Here is a 21,911-nt window from a genome sequence, read left to right on the forward strand (position 1 = left end):
AGCTAATGGGGCCTCCTGCTGCGCCGCTCGATTTCTGTTCTCATCCTGGGGCAAAGTTCTTAACCCGAGGTACTATTTCTGGGTTAGCGGAGTCTGTAACCTGAAGCGTCTGTAACCTGAAGCATCTGTAACCTGAGGTATCACTGTACAATATTTGCTATTACGGTAAAAATCCTGGAATCAGATTTCTTTTTCTGTGCTTCTTCCCAACCTGAGCCTTACTGAGATAAGACCAATTAAAATCAATACCAATACCAATCCAGGAAGCCTACTCTGCACCATGGGAGTTGTAAAACAGCTATTTTTATAAACTGAGCATTCGGGCAGAAAGCAGATAATTGCACAATTGGCCAGGTGCATTACGAAGGGGTTTTCTTACTTCCTTTGAAGCATTTAAGTATTTGCCACTGCCAAAAGCAAGATATCCGATTTGATGAATAAATGGGTTGATTCAGAATGACATTTCTTATCTTGCTAATCTAGACACAGTCAGTTTAATTGCACTCCATCATTACATTTTCTACTGATAGTGTCCTCAGTACAACAGTGAACAGAGAAAATACCTTGCCCAAGGAACACAGCACAATTCCAGTGGAAGCAAAAGACATTTTCATTGTGATTTATATTAATATACTTAACATATTCCAACTATTGATATCCAGATAATGTGATTCCTAGAAACAACATACAGGATTATTTCAACAAGAATTCATGTGTTATGCTTAGGCATCATACGTTTAGTCTAATCAATCCATTTACAGGGTGGCATACTACCATGTGCATATCTATCAAACCCATGTATTTCATAAGGGATGGAAATTTCTATGTGCTTTAAAAATACACACTCCTGGTGGTCTTTTTCTTCTCAATGCATCCAGCTTTTCCCTAGTAGCAGTGAGTTTATACTGAGCTTCTCAGTACTGTATCAGCTATACTGTATACACATTTTAAAGGCCCCAAAGAAAATACGACCCTTTGGCATATTAGAGACCTGTTTTAGCATCTTCCACAAATCTACTCTGGTACCTAATTTCTCCCCTTTCTGTACACTACAACAGTAAGCAGCCTATTAAGGTAAGGAGTAAAATACTTTTATACCAGTAAGCAGTTATGCTTTTGGAATTATTCTTTTTATTCTTATGAAATCTTTTTGGAAACTGCATACAGGCTTGTTTTTTAAAAAAACAAAACCCAATCAAGCAGTATATAAATTTTACAAAATAATAAATAAACCCAACTAAAGCACTGATTGATTTCAGACAGAATCTAGTCTCCATACTGAATGCCACCACAAGGCATACCGAAACAGAAGGCAAAAGTATCGTTTTCTATGTTCACATTCCTTCCCTATCCTCCACCCTGCAATAACCTCAAATCTCCTCTGAATACTCTGGAGTAGATTGGAAGGGTTCAGGAGCTGCAGGGGAGAAGGGGAAGTCCTGTCTCATCTGCTGGTGCTACGCTGGACCTCATTCATAATAACTAAAGCCTATGTTATGGCATAACAGATTATCTTGAATGCTGTAAGAACAGAGACACAAGCAATTCTTAGGGGGGGGGGGACTTGGTAAACATAATACAAATTCAAAGAGTATTTGATTGGGAGCGAAGAGAAGAACTAATATTACCCTGCAGTATTACCTTATATTAGGCCTTCCCCCTCCAACCACAATTCCTACAAGATGCCAGCATTGTAGAAAAATGCCTACTTCAGGTATGCCAGGTCTGCCAGGATTGATTCTTGTTTCTTATCAGATCCCTGTGATGTTTCACAACCTATCTTTGGAAATCCCCCTTGGTTTTGAAAGTAGCTTGTCATATGGCAAGGAGGGCTGCTGTTCAAAAGGCAGTACTGTCTAATTTGCTTGACAGCAGCTCTCCAAGGTCTGCCAGGTCTCTCCCAGGAACCATATTCTCTGAAATCTTTTTAGCTACCAAGGGATGAACCTGGGACCTTCTGCATGTAAAACATGTGATTTCAACAGTGAAACTTTGTGTGTTTATTTCTTATTGCTCAAAATGAAAAACTGTCACTGTTAGTCATGTCCTCAGATCCATAGGCAGTCTGAAACCCTAGCCTTGTGTAGCAAAGATTTCAAACACCCTATAAACACATATTGTTCCAGATTTGTGTATTCTTGCTAGCCTTGCTAGTTTTACTACTGAACAAAAATCAGCAAGCCTCTCTTCACAGAATATATCTATTCATAACATCCTTCAACCCCTGCAGAGAGAGCTCTACATTAATCAGCAAGCAGCAGCGTGTGTGTTTCATATAGGTATTCGCACTGGAGAGCATGCTGTGTATGATACAATAAAAAAAAAACCAAATTGCTTGCAAAAGCATACATGATGAGCTTTCTAGAGTGAGCATTAGCCTCTTAAAAGGTACTCAAGCTTACCTCGTGTATTTTTACATGAAAGCATTCTGAACACTGGGCTATAAAATGTGTTAAATTTCCAAATATTAGTTATTATGCTGTTGTAATTTGTAACGTGTGAGTTTTCCAACATGAAACCAAGTCTAAAAATGGCATCACAGGTGTGGAAACAATCCTCTAGATTTTCACATTTTCTGAATAAGCTGAACACATAATTGTTTACAGAGGAATTACTCAAAGAAATAGAGATAGATGTGGGCTTAGTCTTAGTGACTACTGTCTTGGCAAATCTTCTGTTATTGAAATTACTTTAAACACTGTGAGCCTTCATAAAAACATGTGACCAACACAATAATAAACAATAGCACCATCTTTATAATTTGGTATGTACATGGTACCTACAGATACATTTATAGTACCCATTTACATCATTTACTGCTTGCATGACAAGAATTTAAAATGAATTGAAAGGTGGAAACCCCGCCTTTGCCTGAAAGCAATCTGTTTTGTACCTAGTCCTTCCTCTCCTTTTTAAAACCGCTACAAAGTGCCTAGCTATCATCCCCAAATAAGATACAACGTTCAACTAGTGAGCCAAAATGCTTACATGCATGCAATCTTTTTACGTATACTTGTGTATGTTCACGGATCATTTTGCATCAGGCAACAGGTACCTGCCCTTAAAATTACAAGGTAACCATTCTTAAATCATTTTATAATCTGATTGTTTAAAAAGAATTTTATTTTCAACAGTATCTATTTGATCAGTAGGCACAAACTCCATGGTTCACCTTTAGCATTTTTATGTTTAAGTTAAACAGACAAGTCACTTCTGCAAAATGCAATGCAGAATATAGAATCTTGAACAGCTGAGGGAATAATATGGCTATGAAAAATAATTAGACATGTTTAACAAAATGCTTGTCAAATAAATTATACTCATTTCAAAAGGTTACTCGAATCATTCAGTACAAATAGATGCAACATTAACTACCATTAATTTTACTTCATGTAAGTATATCCACACATACATCCCACTGCACACAAACAATTTCTTAAAGTTTACTAAAATAAATTGCCTTCTGTTTCATATAGTGCATAATATCAAGATTAAACAAATATATTAAAGTATAACAGAACTGTTTTTGCTAGGAACTATACAAACAATGAATGCTATACGATTCACTTTGTAATTGTTTTGAAAACATTGATCATCATGCCTTCGAAGAGCCTCAACAGGCAAAGAAACAGATTTAAACTACAAACAATACAGAACATGAAGAAATTTACACATCTGAAAGATATTACTAGGACAATTAAGCATATGCAGCCCATAGAAGGGAAAATAAGCCTCATGTCAGTTTTTCATTCCTGCTATAGAATGGTCCCACTTCCTTGAAATCTTTTTTGTAAAGGGCATGCTACTTTACTTCACTCCACTGGTAATGGTCACACACAACAATTAAATGATATTCTTGCTACTGCCAATATAGAAGCTCAGTTTAGATGGCAATAATAATCTGTTGTTATTCAACTGCGTAAAGAAATAAAGAGTATTTCTGGGGCTAGACTTGGAAGCAAAATAAAGCTATATTCCTGTGTTAGACACAAGGGAGAGGAAAACGTAGCCCATATTAACTCACCTAGAACAGCTTGTTGTTGAAATTGTGCTCTTGCTAAATTCAGGCTTATCTCCAACTTAAGTCTCCAGTTCTGCTAATAAATCATGTACTCGCAAACATAACAGTGACAAAAGGACATGCTGTGCTCTTTTCCTTCTCACTTCGATGACTGTTTCACTGACGGAGCTCTGAGAGGCTGCAATCTCAGAGTAAATATTCAATATGAGCATGCTCTGTATCCACTTTGAAAAAACAGTCTGATGCTAGGCATCTCTGTGTGTGATGGCCTACTTTCAAAGCAACACAGGGCTGTAAATCAAATCTTTAAAAAAATCACTAACTGCAATAAGCAAATCAGAACCACCATTAAGTATTGATTTTCTCCTCTCTCATGACCTCTCTATCCCCCTAGAATTAATTGGACCATGTGTGCAAGAGGCTATTTGCAACACTTGGCTGTAACATATACCCAGACTTCAATACTATTTTTTGATAGATGAGAATAACACTTAACTGGGTCACCATTTGACCCTCAAATCTTAGCAGAATATTCTTTCAACAGTAAATTTTGCACCCGAAGGTTCATGTTAGTATTCGTAAATCTAATCCACTTTAGTCTGGTACTATCTAGCATCCTTAGTTTGTTCTGTACACTGGTCTGTACCCCAGAATAATATGCTGTTTCGCAATATAATTAGAAAAGACCACACTCTAACACTGCACTTTGGAATTATACTATTCGTCACAGTTTAAGTGACTTACAGATAGCTGGCAGGCCATGGAAAAACAGCAAACCAACTAAGATTTTTATTTAAGTTGTTTCAACACTGCACTTAAGTACTGCCATGGCTACTTAAGTTGTTTCTGTTTAAATCCAGTGAAACCAGATTTCACTGTTTTACTATCATTTCAAATAAAAAATAAATCCAATATAAAACAGATTCATTCCTCATCAAATGAGATAGGCAGTTCTCACTCACCTTTTCTGAACTCTTCCCACTAGGTCTGGGAAATGGAGTTTGACTGTACTTTATTAGATGTCTAAGCTTCTCCAGTCAGTCAGTGAGATTCAATGCAACTTTAGCACAAGCAGTTTGAGAGATGACATTGTGTAAGTGGTAGCACACAAGCTTAATAAGAGTATTTTGTATCGGTTGTTAATACTCTAATAGCAGCAGTAGTTGCACTAGAGATTGTTCAACATCTTTGCAAGCGCAATATACCCTCTGGATTTGGCAGTTGCACTACACTAAAACCAAGGCTCCTGCCAGCAGAATTACTGCTGAAATGAGTGAACTGCCACAACTGAATATCACCTATTGCTAACAGTTGGTATATCATCTGAAACTGAACATTCCAATTATCGATCGACTTTTGTTGTTCAAACTAGGAGAAGCTTCAAAAGAGCCAAATTAGCAAGAGAAGAACAAAGGTAATGTTATGGTATTTACAAATTAAGGATGTGATAATGGGAAATACAAGGAATAAAAGTGCAAAGAATATGACATAAAACTTGATTAATCTAAGTAGTCAGAAATTTGATTCTTGTAAACTCTTTTCTCAAATATGTACCGTATAACATCTTATTAGAGAGGACAAAAGATAATGAAGATGCTACTTCACTATAATAAGAAAGGGGGGAAATATCTGCAAAAGAACATACTAATAAAAAAATATGCCTGCTGGTTAGGTGCAATAATATATTTCACAAAATAATAATTTTAACATCCTTGTTACATAAAGAGATGTGAAGCTGCACACCTTCCAGTTCACTTACGTAAGTTTCATGGGTCTTCATACTCCTTCCCTCCATATTCTGGGCTACTACATGCATACTTTGCATGCTCCCCTCCCAACTCCCACAGTGAGTTGCCAGGAGGAGCAGCTGCCATTGAATCTTGGAGGGCAAAAGAACACCAGCTCACAGATAGCATCCATAGCATTGCTATGGAGACTGAGCACAAACTTCATCTCCCTCCTTCACCCCCTGCCAGAGCGATGGAGGAATGCAAGAAAACAGGGAGCTAAATCTATTCCCATCCACCAAAACATAGCACAGCTAGATCCTGATTTTCTTTCCATTCTTCTCCTAAGAGATTGTTTTGATGAGGGACGGGAGTGAGAAAACAAGCAGCAGAAGCATATCTCTCCAAATGGAACCCTACAATACAAAGCTCTATTCTCAATGGACCATTTCTCTCCCATTCCTGCTTTGAAGATGGAGTGGGTACCTGCAGGAACAGTCCTCATCATCAATTGCCCTTTCCTGCTCCCAACTTAGAACAGGAGTGGAGTCTAGAGCCGCTGTCATACAGAGCACCAAATCTGGGGGATGAGGAAGAGTGGAGTGCTCCTGGCAGCCATGAGGTTTTGGTTGGCAATCAAGGTCAGACAAAATTTGTGTAACTTCACTTAAAAATATGTGGTACCCTGTGTTAATGAGTAAACTACTAACAGCAGTTGAGATATGCATATAAATGTCTCTCTCTATAATATTACATATGGGTGGACAGGTGGGTGGGAACACATGTACAGACTTCAATGACTTCCAAGAATCCCTGGGCTCTTGGATTCAAAGTAGCTATAGAAAAAAACAAACCATTCCCTCTTGTCAATCTTTAATGAAAAGGTTTTTAACTTCTTCATAAGACTATAGGCGTAGCATTACCTGCAAACAAGGTATCCTAGTTTCAAACAAATCATGGTTACTTGCAAAACAAACCACCTTCAAACAAATTAGCTTGTTTAGCAACTAACCACTGCTTGTTTTAATCAGGACTCCTGGTTCACAAGTGACACTAAAGTGAGATAATTCACAATGATATAAACTTGGCAGAAACTCAGTTCAACATTTCACTTGAGATTGCTGAGACTTGTCTACATAGAGCTAAACAATGGTTTAGTATTACATGGGAACCAGTCCAGTGCTCATTAAAGACTTTCTTTCTTATTCTAGAGTCTAGACCAAAAGAGTTAAAGAAATCTCTGATAGTAGTTTCCCCTCTTCTTCCAGTATTTCCTTTACTCATGATCACAATCTCTTGAATAGGAATGTTTGTTTCCACCTGTATTGTTTTAAGCAGAGGAACAAGTCACACTTTTAAAAAGTAGCAGTTTTGAAAAAGATATAAACATTAAGGTAATTTAAATAATAATCTAGGCATCAACAAAATGCTTACTACCCAATGAGGCAATTTCCCAAAGTCATCCCTGGCATTTCCTTATAAACTTTTACAAAATGATAGATGGGATTTTTATTGCACCATCTTCTTCAAAACATCAAGCTATCAGTCAGTGTGCACTATAGTAAAATGCATCTTGAACAAACCAATTCAAGGACTCAGATAAGCACAACTAGAGTGGTGCAGAAATATTTATAGTAACACAGAGAAATGTAAGATCGTATCCCAATGAGGCCTGTATTTTACTTTTCTTATATCAATATACACAAAACATAGAACTAAGCAAGCAGAAGTTATTTTGAACAAACATTCTAATTAGCTATCAATCTGGAAAAGGAAAATCATGCCTGGGGGCACTAATATTGACTTAATTTAGTAGCACAAATTTGATTGCTGAGTCTTTTTGTGAAGAATGAACTACCAAAATCAATTTGTTCTTAATAGTTTCATTCTAGGTGTCTAGCAAATTTGCCACAAAGAAAACAATGAAGATTACAACAATTCAATTTTCAATACTTTAGCATTAATCTCCAGTGGAATATCTTTCAATCAAGAAGTACCACAATAAAACTTTATTACGAGCTTTAATGAGATGTGGGTAACACTTGCTCAGTACAAAATTAGAAGGCAGAAGAGCAAATATTTTGGATGCTTGAGGTGGTGGTGTTTGTTTTTTTTTAATCTAACAAGATCTGCCCTGTTTTCTAGGTAAGTGCATGCAATAATGCTTTTAGCAACAGCTCTCACACATTTCTTTTGATCAGTGTATGAAGCATTTGAAGAGCAAATATATTCTAACCTTAATATCAATGTGTCAAAATAAAACTAAATCATCTTACATAAACACAGAAGTATTTTTTAAACAGGCAAAAAAGAAAAAAATGTATAGGCATAGTCTTTGGTTAATTTGCGAGCAGAACCACAAAACTGTTTTGCGGTTATCAGTTGTTGTTCAAGTGACAGGTGTCAAAATACTGAATCATAGAAATGTAGAGCTGGAAGGGACTCTGAGGGTCATCTAGTCCGACTTCCTGCAATGCAATAATCTCAACACATGGTTCCTTCATCCAAATTGACGCAGCCAGTCAGTCCCTTCTTCCTCCTGGTAGAAAAGCCCGCAGGAGCACCTTAAAGGGTGCGCGGCTCCTGTGGGCTTTTGCGGGAGATGGGGGAATTGCCATAGCCGTGCGCAGCCTCTCCTCTTTAGCCTTGGCACAAGCCAAGACAGCCAGCAGGATGCATCCCGCTGGCTGTCTTGGCTTCTTTGCTCTTTGGAGCTGGGGCGATGGGAACCTGGGCTTCCCCCAGCAGCCCCAAGAAGCTCTGGGCTGCTCTTTGGGGCGGGGGGGGTGTGTAATTTTTTTTCTTGATTTCCCCCTCTAAAAACTAGGTGTGCCTTATGGTCTGGTGCGCCTTATGGAGCAAGAAATACGGTATATTTTGTGGTGATGACCCTAAACCAAGTTCCAACCCTAGATTTCCAAAACCCAATTTTAAAAACAATGATTTGGAGGCTGGCATATACCACAGTGTGCCCGATACTGGTCTGAAGCTATGGTTAGTAAAAACCAGAAACAAGGGAGCCTACCAGGCTATAGGATGTTCTTACATGGGCTCTGGGAGCCTCTCACGAGATCTCAAAGGCTCATCTGAATTCCCACAAGATCTTGTGAAAGCCTTGCTGAGCCCAGTAAGCAAGTGGGAGAGCTTAAAAGCTCATTCTGTACCAGGAAAATCCTGCACAAAAAGTGCTTTTAAGCTCTTCATTTCCTATGCATTTAATTTGTGTGACTTCCTCCAGCTGGCCTTCAAAGTTGAAGTTGAAATCGCACTTGTTAAACAAGTGTAAGTTGTAAGTTACAAATGGCACACTCCTAGCTTTAGAATATTGTCAGTCAACAGGAGCATTTGCACAGCATAGTGCCACATATTAGAAAAGAAACAAAACCTGTGTATATGGTTTCTACAGAATAAAAAGTACTACCATTCATTACAAGTAATGTACCAAATGTAAACTGTTATCTCGTTTTACTACTTGCTCATGTACTATTATTTAACCAAAGTTCTCTCCCTGTCTTATTTAACAGCAACAGCAAAGTTGACCTGGATCTGGGAATTTTTTAAAGATGAAATCCAATAACCATGTCTAATTTCAGGTTTCAATTATCAGACTAAAAATATAGTCCAATTCTCAGCTGCGTTACTGCATCTTAAAAAGCCTATTAGTAATTTCACACAAAATACTGCATTTACCTGACTTTTGCACAAGTTGTCGGCAAGAAAGTTCTATGTAAACTAATCTTACATAAAGCATGCAAATACATTATGACCTAATTATGACTGGGAAATTATTCATATTTTATCAAGGAGCAGTAATCACCGCAACTACTCTTTGATCACAGTGCAATATCGTCAGGTATTTCACAAAATTAAGTACTTCTTTCATGTGTTATTTAAGTGAGAGAATAACCTATCTTCTCAAGTGGCACCATCTACTCACTAAGGGGAGGCATCTGCTTTATGAATGCAGGACATCAGCAATCAGGCACACATCCTGACCTCCTCTTAATGCCATACCAAACTTCACACAAAAGAGACACAGTCAAACAGGTTGGCTCTGTTCATGCAAGAGGGCTTTATAATTCTTGGGGATGGGAGGGAACACAGCACATTAATTTTGATTGCCTAATGCAGCCCAACAAATTTAAATGGCTCAAACACTGCTTATCTCCCATTCTGGCAGCTTCCTGTTCACAACCATGTAAATTTTCATTTTGCTTTTGGCTGTGGACAATTGCCTAGTTAATATAAATGTTTTAAGGCATTATAGTTTCTTTATAGTCCTCATGGGTTCCTATCTGGGCATTCCTGAATAACTGGGCTATTTCAATGTAAGTATTACTCAAAATATTAAATTAAAACATTAAACAAGCATATATCCTACTCCCACAAATTGTGTAGCATTTTACAAAACACTGACAAGTATTTAGCCATTTCTGAACTGTCCTGTAGCCAACTGAACAGAGAACATTAGCTTTCTAAAACATTTATTGGAATCTACAACACTCGGATTTTAACCATTTGGAACTGCATGAAAATATGCTCTCGAATGTATAAAATTTTGCCAGCTCTATTGCAACATACAGTAATGTTGTGGAACTCTGTTGTAATATGCAGTAATGTTACAGAAACAGCCATTTCTTTGTGCCAGATCCAAGAATAATTAGAGCACATATATGGGGTTTTTTTTTAGGGGAATCTTTAATGAGTTAATGATGTCTCTTGAAAAAGGTGCTTTAAATCCACCACACACTATGGGAATCCACTGTGCATTCGACTGCAACTTGAGATTTGATTAACATAATCTACTATAGCTGCCCTCTTGTGTTTTAAAGTGAATCAAGCAGGTAATGGTGCATTAGTCAGGAAATACAGTGGTACCTCAGGTTAAGTACGGTACTTAATTCGTTCCAGAGGTCCGTTCTTAACCTGAAACTGTTCTTAACCTGAAGCACCACTTTAGCTAATAGGGCCTCCCACTGCAGCCGCGCCGCCAGAGCACAATTTCTGTTCTCATCCTGAAGCAAAGTTCTTAACCCGAGGTACTATTTCTGGGTTAGTGAACCTGAAGTGTATGTAACCCAAGGTACCACTGTATTGCAAAGTATTTTATGTTTTGCTTTTCAACACCTATGCTTAAGAAAAATGCAGTTTTAACATCTAATATTTTAAATGGCAAACTTCTCCCTGCAAGGCTGCAATTTGTACACCTTTACATGAGAAGGTGAGAAGAGTGAGATTGCAAAAAGAGGGATGAGGATGAATGGAGTGCATTCATACCTTTTCAAGATACAACTGGAGTGAATGGACTCAAGCCTGTACCCAGTTATTTAGACTTATGCAGGTTCAATTACATCAAACGATAACAGAAGTTACTTAGGACCTTGCAAAATAAAATTATATATTTCTAAACTCTAAACCTCTTGCAAAATACCTGAACTGAGAAGTATCTGCAGCCACTATCATTGAAGACAGCAATATTTTTGCTGGATCAGCATGGAAGAAATGAATAAATGGAGGGATGGTGCAAAAGGAAAGTGCAATGGATTTCCAAGAAATCCACACTCACTGTCTATCTGTGAGATCCCCCACCACAGGTATAACATTTAACAATTATTATTCCGGAAGAAAGTTAATGCAAACAATATTTTTTGACAGAAAAACATCATAGGTCATGTCCACAACATTAAAATTAGCCATTTTCTTCCTACAGAGGCACTTGCAGTCCAATATTGCCAGATCATCATTTCTGTTTAATCTGTATCAAGTTTAAATATAAATAAAGATGAAACGGTGAAATCTGCTATGATTAAATGGGCACCAGATGTTGGTCATAACATTATGATGGCTGACTGGGAACAGTTATGGACCACAGGTATGAAGTTTACGGCATGTAATGCCTTAAGAGAGAATTTAATGAAAATGATTTATAGGTGGTACATAACACCAGTCAAGCTTGCAAAAATCTACCATTTGCCTGATAATAAATGCTGGAAATGTAATGAGACTGAAGGTACATTCTTTCACCTTTGGTGGACATGCCCAAGGCTTAAGAACTTCTGGGAGATGATTTATAATGAAATGAAAAAGGTATTTAAATATACCTTCCTCAAGAAACCAGAGGCCTTTCTCCTGGGCATGGTCGGCCAATTGGTGCCAAAGAAGGATAGAACTTTCTTTATGTATGCTACAACAGCAGCAAGAATACTCATTGCAAAGTACTGGAAGACACAAGATCTACCAACCCGGGAAGAATGGCAGATGAAGCTGATGGACTACATGGAGTTGGCGGAAATGACTGGCAGAATCCGAGACCAGGGAGAAGAGTCGGTAAGTTTACTTACAGAAATATTGTAAAATTAATGAATGTTAGAAGGATGCTGGAATGAAGTTATATGGCCTTAGCAGAAATGTTATAAAGAATTAAGTAAAAATAGATTGTTAATGGGTCAAAGTGGAAATTTAAGGTTAGATTGTGTTAAGATAAATTATAGAACAAAAATTAAGAAAGATGGAAAGGATTTGCTGAAATAGCTAATTGAACAAGAATACAAAAAAGGGAGGTGTGAGGAGGTCGATGATACAAGTAAATGAAAGGTAGAGATATAGAGATATTGGATGTGGTTTTTTTAATGTTTTTGCTTTTCTTGTTGTTTTATTGTATTTTTTGTTTTTTTCTTTATTTTTGATGTATTGTGAACTTTTTATTGTTTCTTTCTTCTTTTTTCTGTAACTATTAAACTTTTAATAAATATCTTTTAAATAAATAAATAAATATAAATAAATTACATATAGATGCTAAAGTAACTTTCCATTGTTTGAGGTGAACAGAACAGTCTAACTCCCTTTTCCATTCATCTTTAATATCCTTAACATCCAATTTGCAACAGTCTAGCATACAGTTATAAACAACTATTATGTGTTTAGTTTTCTGCAAATATAAATTTATTTCCTCTAGCAATACAGAAGACTCCAAGGCACTTAAAACTGATGGTTCATAGAGAGACACTCAAAGGCACTGCAGTTGAAGATATCAGCCTACAGTACTAGCAGATATATGTTATCTGAACTTCACATTTGAAAAAGACAAAAAATTCTCTGCCCAATCTATTAAGGGATTTTATGTATAAATCCTACAGTATGAACCCATTCTCCCACAAAAAAGACAATGTGTCTAAGCCAGCCTTGCCATGGGAAGGGTGTGGAGATGCAATAAATCAGTGTTCCCAAACCTTTTTCTGACCGTGGCCCCCTTTTGACCTTGTTTCTTTCCTGTGCTCCCCATAGGCGTAGCCTGGGGGGACGGTTCCCCCCAATAAGTGAAAAACAGTAAAAAAAAAATCAATACAAATCTGAGATTCTGTCCCCTCCAAAAGCCAGCCCCCTAACAAAAATCCTGGCTACGCCCATGCCCCATCTACTGCTAGAAAGGTAGCTATTTAAATGTTTTGTTTGTAAATAGAACATGTTTTATTTATATATATATTATAATTTTTACAAAATAGAATTACATAAAATGATAGGAACATAATGGAATATTGTTGAAGCAGAAAAACATGGAATCATGGAGCTGGAAGGGACCCCAAGGGTCATCTTTCTAGTGCAACCCCCTACAATGTAGGTAACTCAGTTATAAAACATCCATGACCGATGGCCATCCAACCTCTGCTTAGAAACCTCCAAGGAAGGGAGAGTCCAGAACCTCACAAGGGAGGTGCATCTTCCATGTATTATAAAAATTAAACAACACTTATTCGACCCCAATTATTTGACACAGAGGGGGAAACCTACAAAAACAATCCAAAAGGAGCACAGGGAGTTCTGTATATAGAAGAATTTTTTAAAGCAAGTATTCCACACTGACCTGGTGCAAAAAGTTCTTGTCATCCGGAGGAGCCCATAGATAAAACACTATACCCGCCCCCCCTTACCTGGGTGTAATGCCCACTGAACTCAGCGTGGCTTTCTACTAAGGAGACACTTTGTTATTTCCTATATGCAAATAAGCAGCACCAGATGACCCTGCTCGGCTAGGCACTGGGGTGGATTTCACCCTGCGCCTTGCAAAACCGGGCTGCCGCTGCCGACAGGCCCTGCGCCCCTTGGCAACATCCAAAGGCTCTGATCCACTAGGCACTCAGGGTGGATTGCACCCTGTGCCTCACAGAGTTAGGCCCAGGCTGCCACCGGGCCCAGCACTAGCGACGGCAACAAATAGCTCTGGCTCGCCCAGCCCTACCCATTGCCACCCCACCAACACACTTACCTGACCTGGGGGTTCTGGATCATGGGCTCTACTGGTCAAAACGGGAGCCTCTCCCATCTCCCTCTCCCACTGGAAACAAACCAGGACTGCTCCAAGTACAGTGGTACCTCGGTTTACGAACTTAATCCATTCTGGAAGACCGTTCTTAAACCGAAATCATTCTTAAACCGAGGTGCGCTTTCCCTAATGAGGCCTCCCACCGCCGGTGCCTTTCCACCATTCGGATTCCCTTCTTAGACTGAGGTAAAGTTCGCAAACCGGGACACTACTTCTGGTTTTGCGGAGTTCTTATACTGAACAGTGCGTAAACGGGGCTGTTCTTAAACCGAGGTACCACTGTAAAATGTTTCAAAAGAGAGAGATGGGATGTCAGTTAACAGCAGAATTGTGTATATCTGATACTCACTCATAGCCACTAGACTACACCAACTTTTTGTTAGAACTTCTAGTTGCTTGTCAAATACAAAGATTCTTATACAGTGGTACCTCGGGTTACGAACAGCCTAGTTAATGAACTTTTTGATTCAAACCCAGGAATGAGTGTTCCGGATTGCGATTTTTTTGGGGATGCAAACGTACTCCGTTCGGGAGGGTTTACTTCCGTTTTGAGTGTCACATTTCCAAAGATGGAGGGAGAGAAAGAGAGAGAGACGCAGAAGGGATGCCAGCTGCCGTGCACGAAAGCACGCTTTGGAGAGACTTGGAAAGGGACACACAGCAGTGAAGGTGATTATCCAGGGAAAGGGGTGTCACTTGCCCTTAGGATCCCACGGTGGACAGAGACAGGAGTGTGCAGAGAGGGGAGTTTGTGGCGGCGAGCCTGATCCGGGTTGAGTTTCCTTTTGCTTTGCCTCCCCGAGGAGTGGAGATTATCAGTGCGCCTTCGGCCTCCTTTTCCCCCAAGGTACCACTGTAAACCCAAGTTGCAAAAAGTAGCACTAGGCCCCGGTGGGCTGCCCCCTTACCTTGGCCAAGCGGATAGCCAATCAGGATTTTTAACAAATAATTTTCCCCTTCACTGCTCACTTCCTTCTGTGCCCCCCTAGCCTTGTGCTGTGCCACTCCCATTTATGTGATTTTCACCTGTGCCCCCCTGAAATATCCTGGGAGTCCCCAGAGGGACATAAGACCCTCGGTTGGGAAACGCTGCTATAAATGGCCATATAGTACTTTCTATTAAAACTTTTAAAAGCAAGTTTTTAATCTGGATGCATTGCATTGCACTCACACACATACAAACCAGAATATTACTTGCTACACAAGCCAGAAACAATTATAAAAATGAAACAGCATTTATTTATATTCCCTAAGAAACAGTTGTTCCAAATTAGCAGTACCTGCCATTCACTACCAAGCAAATATTCGAGTTTAAGACAGCAGAGGCAATTCCAGATCTATCCCTAAAACATGCAATCTGTGCATACAATCTACAAAGCAGAGCTGTGTGCAGAAGTTTAAAGGAAAGTCTGGCTTTTAAATGGTTTCCTGTATTGGAGCCTCCTGTATAAACTTCAAACTCATGGAGCAGTTTTGTTTAGTATATGGAGAAGTAAAACAATCGTTTTGATTCTACTCAAGATGCAATCAGGGAAGCCAATTCTGTTTTTTGAAACCTTCTAAACACAGATCATAGAAATGTAAAGAAGGTGGTGCCCTCAGCTGGCCAAAAAGATTTCTGCAGTTTCATAGTGCTAATTTTTCTAACCACAACCTCAACATTAGCATACCTTTTAGAGATATGCTCAAAGTTAATTAATCAGTTATAGAAATAATTAAAACAACATCACTTCAAGGAAGAGAAAGCACACTTTATTTAATGCTGCCCTTATTCAAATTGCTTGTCACACAACAGTGGAGAATACTAAACCAATGATGGTCACCAGGTGGTGGTAAACTCAAGATTTTAAAATGATACTGCTCCAACATTTTACAGTATTATAAAATACATTTTACTATATTTAAATCCAACAGCTGCACTGAATTAAAAAAATAAGCTGTGTGGCCAGTAAATTGTTTTATAATATTTCAGAATAAGGAAAGGAGTTTAGAAGTTCAGAAATTATACATTTCATGCTTAAAGAGCTTGTAAAGCATCAGAAAGCATTAGAAAATTACCTGCAATGCTACAATACTCATTCTCTCAGAAGAAGCCTAAGGTAGATTATCCTCAATGATGTGCTGATTTCACTAAAAGAATACAAAATTGAGTTCTAATCAGGGACACTACCCATGGCAGCTGCAGACTACACCCACTGTTTGGGGGCACATCCCAGAAAAACCAGCTGGGACAGGCAAACATGTTAATCAGCAAAGTGTGTTCTCAAACCATGTGTAGAACAGTCTAGATCTCAGATAGAGCCTCCCAGTCACAAACTTGTAAACTAAGCAATACGGATTACTTCAATATGACTGGAGATATGACTTCTTTCAGAAATCTTAGGACCTTCCTCAATTAAGTTCTTATCAGAAACATGCTACTAAACAATATTGAAATGAGAGTTGCTAATGCCATCTAGTTTTGAAAATTAAGATTACAATTACCTGAAATATCTGTTGAGGGTGACATTTTTTGATGCCAAACAGGACTGCTCCCTTTTGCTACCCTCAACCAGCCATGTGTGCTAAGTCCCTTATTACCAAACAGAAAGTTTATCCAACTGGCTCTCTCTTGCTTTTAGCCATTATGCTACAATACACATCTGCCTTCATATCACTCTTTAGATGAATAGCCCTGGGTTGCTAGTGTTTGGATTCAGAAAGCAACTCATTCTGCAGAATGACTGGGGGGGGGGGGCTCTGATTCCCTGCTGGGTCTGCAAAGGAATCTGAGAATGAGTCTGCCCTTGATTATTGTATTCTGACCTACAATTTCAGATAGAGGGAGAATTTTAAAACTCCGAACACACCGTATTTTAAAACTAGAATTCAGCAGCTCACCTCTTTGGGGCCCAAGAAACAGATTCTCAAAATAAATCTCTGTTAAGCTAAGCTATTAACATGTTATCATCTCCAGACAATATAGTTGTCTTAGAACCCATTGGCATACTAATCAATTAAGAGCCACAAGATATTAACAACAAAGTCATTTGCTTGCTCTGTCTTTCAGAATGCTGATACTCTGTAGTAAGTGAAGATCTAAATCAAATCAGGAAGTTTTTACTGGAGGGTTGGCTATTATATGATACTTTAAATGTTCTTGTACAAGTCAAGGTTGTTTCTCAGGCAATGCTTTGCGCTCAGTTCAAATCTGAATGACAGCTTCAGGGTTGTTTTCCTTGTGATGTAGACTTCATTGTTCTACAAAGAAAATGTATGCATTTAAATTATCCCAACATAGAATAGCAGAGACATATGGTTAAGTATCAGGGATATTTGTATTCATAAAGGCAGTGATCATCCTTATTTTGACCATATAAATAAGCTCTTGTCCTCAAGTCTCCAAAATGGTAAAAACTGGAGTAACTACAAGGCTGAACAGGTGCGTTGCCATGAAGACCAATAAAGGTTACAAACCTTCTTTAAAAAATAAATAAATAAAAGAAACTATTAAAGTGCCATTTTTATACTCTGAATAAAGATGAGGAACATGCCAGAAAAATAAAAGACCAAGCATGGTAATTGTTCATGTTGGCATTGCTGCTCCTGGCATCAATGCTCATTAAATACATTTCAATGACATAATTCAACTACGTTAGGAGCTGAAATATCTCCCATTTACAATTTTAGAAGGCAACATACATAACTTGAGATTGTGAAAGGAACAAAATGTTGTGAAATACTGTAAATTAGTACTAAAAGATATTATGGTGACAGACCATTTCAAATGCAGATTTAATATTGCCAGTAGTAAACAATTCAATGTTGCAACATAGTCAGGTCTGTGGAGTGCAGAATGTTGAATCTGACACAACAGATGGTATCAGTATCTCAGGATTATTATTATTATTATTATTTACCTGCATGGTTGCAATAGACAGTAGAACTATCTAGTTGTCAGGGGACTGCCATCGGAACAGGGGAGGGAGGCAGGGGGATACAGAGAGCCTCTGAAGCTTCTGAGGAGCAGCTCCTCATCCAGCGGTGGGGAAAGCCACGCCTCCAGTGGAGAAGAGAGGGAAGGGGGCAGCCAAGCGAAGGGAGGGCTCGAAGATGCTGCTGAGAGCCCAAGTGCCTCACCTAACCCGGCTGGCCAGTAGGCACACCTGCCGTTTCCGCCACCCAGCTTGCGCAGAGGGGTGAAAGATAAGGAGGGGAGGCGGAGATTTGGGGTGTCTAAGTTCTTACGTTGGGGGAAAAACTGGAAGGGGCCACTCCCGGAATCTGCAAGTGACTAAGATGGACATGAACTTTGTGGTTATGTACGGTAAATAGTCTGCACCAATAAAACCTGTAAAAGACAGGTCGGGCAACCACCACGAGACCAACTCACGAGCACCCACCACCAGTACCTGACACTAGTCTTCCATGCTGTTTTCACAGTAGCCAACCAAATGCCTGTGCGAATTCCACAAGCAAGAAGTGAACCCAAGAGCACTCTCCCCTCCTGTGATTTCCAGCAAGCATTGCTACCTCCAACTGTGGAGGAAGAGCATAGCCACTATTGCTAGTAGCAATTGATATCCCTCTTCTCCATGAACTTGTCTAATCCTACTTTAAAGTCACCTAGGCTGCAGGCCATCACTGCCTCCTGTGGGAGGAAGTTGCATAGTTTAATTACCGGTATGTGCTGCATGAAGTACTTTCTTTTATCTGTCCTGAAAAAGTGGGAAGTGTCTCTTTTAAGTTCAAACAATGGCAAGCTGTTCATTCAGCCTTAAACTTTTAATAATTTGCCACACACCTAACTGCTAATATATATTAGATAAACTAGGCAGTATCAAAATTCTTAGGGTTGTTTACTAAATGAAGCTAAAATTAACATGCTAACTTTGATTGTTGAAGGGCAGGGGTAGAAATCTCTGGCCCAAACTTGTCCTGTCAAGGGGTCAAATTGGGACTGTGACGCTGTTTTCATCAACTCACACCCACTAACTGCATGTGATGTCAGATGTGGGGGAGATAGAGGTGTGGCTGCCAATGCACAATTGGAAGCCTTAAAGTTCCCTCCCAACTGTGCATTGGGCAAAGGAAAGCTTGCTTCAAGTTCTGTAGTCCATTCGCTGATTTGTGGTAAAATCAAAGCCTGCTGAATTGGCTGCACAAAACAGTTTCCTGCAAAGAACCTGCTCATGCAGATGATGCTGCCAGGCACCTGATAACCCCCTGCACAAAGCGCTCTGTAAACTCTGCACAGTGATCAGCTGATGAGCCCCCCACTCCACCCTAAGGCATCATAATTAATATTTTTATGCAGACTATCCTATGCAAATTATGCTAATTTAGAAAGGAAAATTTTCTTGAAAACCCATATCACTGGTCACCACTTGAAATAATAAATATTTACAATAAAGTATTGTATTACTGACCTAAAAGTTCCTCATTCATATATACTTAAGAAAATATAACAGAAAAAGCATCTGTACATAATCACTGTTATACATTGCTTGTATCTCTGGGACCACAAGATTTATCAGTCTAAAGGTCAAAAAATAGTTGGAAGAGTAACTTGTTAGAGGCTTCTAAAGTAGGGTTACCAGACATCCCTGTTTCCCAGGGACAGTCCCCTGATTTGCGAATAAGTCCCCAGACAAATTCCATCCCCGGTATGTCCCCGGATTTCATCTAATGTTCCTGGGAAATGCAGCAGCGGCAGTCTCAGCAGCCTGGAGCAGTTGGCTCTGGCTGGCTTCAGGAGCTGCTCAGAAGTCCCCATGTGATGGTGATGCAGGGGCTCTAAGATGCAGCTTCCGGGCTGCCTCCACCTTCCCTGACCCCAACAACTAAGCTGTGAAGGGAGTCTTCACGCTGCCTATCAGAGCTTGCATGCAAGCAGAAGTCGGCAGGAATCTCTTAGTTAAGCAACAGGAAGCCTCCCTTCCCAGCTGAGGGATCCATGCCCCTTCCTGCTTGCACGCAAGTAGGAGTTGGGATGGGGCTGCTCCCAAAGGCAGTGTGAAGCCTCCATTCCCTCTGCCACCACCATCACTGCAGCATCAACGTCCTGAACGTGATGGATTGATTGATTGATTTAGTGTGTCCGGATTCACTGAAAAAAATCTGGTAATTCTAAGGTCAACCTTGCTTAACTACTTTCACCAGATAACAAGGGATATGTGTTCTGCTTGAAATTCAGTAAAGAGAGGATATTGTATATATATTTTAAAAGCTACACAGTTGATGTTACAATGAAAAACATAAGCTGCCTTTGACATGCATTTTTTAAGCTCCTTTCGCAATGTTTAGAATATTTCATGAACATTGAAGTCATCACTGCTGATACAAGTTCACCAGTTCACCATTAATGAACCCATCTAAAGTCTGCTCCACCTGCATAAATTTACAGTGCCACAACATAAATGAGAAGATGATTCAAATTTGAGTAGCATTACATGTATCCAGCCTGAAGGAGTTCCAATCAATCTGTTCCTAACTGGGTGAGTCCCGCTGGTCATAACACTCCGTGCTGCAAGTCACTTAAAAAGATGGAAAGCATCCACAAGTAAAAATAAATGTTAAAAATAAGTAAAATAAAAGCCAGAACAGGCTTTCAGTGATAAAATAGGTCAGGACAGGATTAAGGAGTGGACTTCTAAACAATATTCTGGAGCATCATATCTCAGAACATGTTATACGCAAACGGAAAGACTAGGGACAGCTAAATGCCCAGACCTCCCCCAGTCTATTATCCCTGTAAAATTCTATACATATTCAACATTTTAAATCACCTAGACCATGTCCCCCTTGACCTATGCTAAGGTTGCAGCTATTGTTGCACTTTAAAGGAGCCCGCCAGAAGGATCTGGCAAGCTATGCTCACCAAGGAAAATTCCAAGTTAACCACCATAAGTGGCCTTGCTCAATGGAATTCTTAGTTAATCTACTCCCAGCATCAATACCTTTTTTGTTGTTTTTATATATTTATAAAATGGGGATTCTCAGAATGTCATTAGGATTCTTTCTCAGATAGGATTGAGGTGAGATATTTTGCCTTCACAAAATAATAGCCAATCTTTATTGGCATAATCACCATTAGAATCTTCTGCTCAAAGCCAAAACCAAAGCAGTTCTTTGCTACTCCCAGCAACCAGATCTTCTGTTGCTTCCTTTCCTGTATTAGTGGTTGTCATACCCCTCCCTGCCAACTGAAGGTATGCTCTTACACATTACATGTTTGACTGGCTTTTTTATGTGAGCACAACAACCTTGAAAAGAAGATGAGGGCCATGTGATATCATAGGTTGGCAACTATCAACAATCAAGTTAGAATCATGTAAGAGAGCTGCAACTATCAGATAGAACTGCCATCATGGATCAGCTATGTTACACTATGCTAGATTCCTCCTTCAGGAGGGAGGGATGGTTATCAATTCAATTCAATGAAATAAATAAATAAAGTCACAACGTGGCAGATATACAGTAATTGTATCAACTCGCCCCACACTCCAGATCAAAATAAAGAGAAGCCTATTGCTTGGCGTGGGGATGAGGAACAGGAGTGATTCAACACAAAATATTATTGGTCTTAGAAGAGAAAAGAGCAGCAACACAGGTCACTTTCGTGGAATCTACACACATATAAAAACAGTTCTGAAAAAGATTTTTTTTAAGTGTTTTTTAAAATACACTGAATTTTCCATAAGACTCACCATCACCATTTAGTTTCACATTGTATATTGCGCTTAAAACGTTTTTCACAGCTGTATAGCTGAGTCCTTTCACCTTCTGCCTCACATGGGGCGGGGCAGAAACAGTAGGTAATGTCTTGATTTTGGTGGTGACAAGAATGAAAAACCATGCATTC

General features: G+C 39.2%; 1 protein-coding gene across 36 annotated transcripts in view; it reads right to left on the minus strand.

Moving 5' to 3' along the window:
* The window catches only part of PLEKHA5 (pleckstrin homology domain containing A5), a 173,957-nt gene that overhangs the window by 99,544 nt on the left and 52,502 nt on the right, over positions 1–21,911 (minus strand). For 5 of the 36 annotated variants that reach the window (XM_083460954.1, XM_083460957.1, XM_083460962.1 and 2 more), the window contains exon 1: positions 4,025–4,182. The exons of 28 other annotated variants lie outside the window; for them this stretch is intronic. The gene's annotated coding sequence lies outside the window, so the exon portion shown is untranslated. Of the gene's footprint in view, positions 1–4,024; positions 4,203–21,911 lie in introns of those variants that run through there. 3 more of the 36 variants (XM_083460963.1, XM_083460964.1, XM_083460961.1) reach the window with 3 other exon arrangements.

This window comes from Podarcis liolepis (assembly GCF_965112155.1).
Source record: "Podarcis liolepis genome assembly, chromosome: 10".
NCBI lineage: Eukaryota > Metazoa > Chordata > Lepidosauria > Squamata > Lacertidae > Podarcis > Podarcis liolepis.